Genomic DNA, 1,955 nt, shown 5'->3' with positions numbered 1-1,955 from the left:
CAGTGTAGTGTACAGTGCAGTGTTTATTGAACTGATTTTAAGGTTTTCGCGGCGTTTATATACAACAATATTTTCTTTCGGTTGGCAGAAAAAATTCAAGTAGGAAAGTAAACACTGCAAAAATGTTACCGGCAATATACACCCCCAAGACAGGCATTACATTAATTAAGGAAATGGGTACGTCGTCCGTAGCCTGTGGGAGATATTTTTTATATTTTGGATTTTGACGGAGACCACCGGCCGCGTGAATACGCCCTAATAGTTTCCGAAGGGGTTTTTCGAACGGCGACCCCTTTGTGGTAAAAAAATTGGATTGAGCCATTGCGGTGTTCACAACAAAAGTGTGTGTCCTACTTAAATATTCTTCCTCTACTTCCGATAGTTGCGATGATTCTATGTCAAAACCATGCTTGCTTATGATGAAGCTAGCATTCCGCTGAGTCGCGATGATTTCAAAAGCAGATTTCAGCAGTACAGCAGTACTTCGAACTAATCTATCTTCTGTCAAACCGTACAGAACATCATCAGGGGCATATGATATTGAAAACCGGTTTGTCCCTAGTAAAACTAAGTCGCTTTCCAGCCAGTCCTGCCAGGAGTTGATCTCTCTGTTTTGGGGAGGAACTGTGATGAAGCTCAGGAGCTGCCCCTGATACGCGCCAACCACAACCAAGCAGGTCAGCAGCCATCCCCCGAGTACGGCTATCTGCGGCCCCGTCCACCTGTCGCGTAACGGCTGCCCCAGCAGAGGCGAGAGCGTCTGGAGGACTAGCTCCTGGACACTCTCGTCGTGACGCATGAGGTACAGGCAGGTCACCACGGTGAGAACCACGGCCGCAAGCGCAGCCCAAACAGCGGGTGTGTACTCGGCGGTTATCGGGTACAGAACATGGCGCGGTTTGCCTGCGCCGGCCGGCACTACGCACACAGAGTGGTCGAGCCCCCATGGAAATAAACTTAGTTCCGAGTGAAACTCAGTGCCTACAGGCGGGTAAGAATTTTTTGGAAATGCCAGTACGTCGAGGCGGCACGTTTCTGCTGCGATGAACGGCATCAAAACCATCGTCGCGGGTGGCGCCCGAAACTTTGTCTGAAACACCAAGCCAGAGGAGTCTCTCAACAACCGTAGTATCTCATACGCCTCTGACCTCGTGAAGTCGCCCACTGTAGTAGCTTTTCCACCAAATATGAACATCTCCGCGAGCAGGGGCTCTCCGTCCGGTGGGGGCCGCCAGGAGGCGCAGAGCGGTGGGAAGATGGGCACGTGCGGGGCCGACCAGCCGGCGCCGGGTGACCAGACGCCGAGCAGTTCAGCCTTTGCCATGCTGGGTTGCCCAGCGTCCCCAGCGTCGTAGTCGCAAAACGTTGGCACGGAAAACACGTGCGTCGTGCCTCGTGGTCGTATCGTGAACATCATGCGGACGAATCTGTTGCACGGATCCCTTAACGACAAATCAGACATCCAGTCATCGGCCTTGGCCTCGTCCTCGGCCTCGACCTCAGCTGATGCCCAAGCAATGTAGCGCATCCTTCTGGGGACCAAAAATGGTTGATCAACAGCGATGCGGAGCACAATGGTCGAAGATGGCATCATCTCAGACAGGAAAAAGTCCTCAAACTGAAACGAGATATGTGAATTAAAAATAATAATGCCCGAAATCGGATAATTGTAGAACCATGGTCTTCCCCCTGAAAGCAGTTCCTGGCACGATACCTTTGACACGTTTACCGTAGTAAACACATAAATCGTGGCAATGCTTGGGAATCGCTGCAAAAATTCATCCAGCCAATCTGTTGTGCCAAACACGAACAAGCGCGGTGGGTATACGGCAGAATCATTGTCAGCCCGTTGGAAGAGTGGAGGTATCAGAGTCAGGGCGCACGGGACCTCGGGTCGACGTTGACGTACCATACGAGACGTCAGAACCTACACAAAATACACAGATCGATGCGTC

General features: G+C 51.5%; 1 protein-coding gene across 1 annotated transcript in view; it reads left to right on the top strand.

Annotated features, from left to right (window-relative positions):
• LOC113216036 (obscurin) overlaps positions 1-1,955 on the top strand; it is a gene marked incomplete in the record, with an annotated part of 21,190 nt that overhangs the window by 14,186 nt on the left and 5,049 nt on the right.

This window comes from Frankliniella occidentalis, unplaced genomic scaffold (genome assembly GCF_000697945.3).
Source record: "Frankliniella occidentalis isolate FOCC.00 unplaced genomic scaffold, Focc_3.1 Scaffold1, whole genome shotgun sequence".
Classification (NCBI taxonomy): domain Eukaryota; kingdom Metazoa; phylum Arthropoda; class Insecta; order Thysanoptera; family Thripidae; genus Frankliniella; species Frankliniella occidentalis.
The sequence above is the reverse complement of the archived record's forward strand: the minus strand, read 5'-3'. Positions and strand labels throughout refer to the sequence as shown.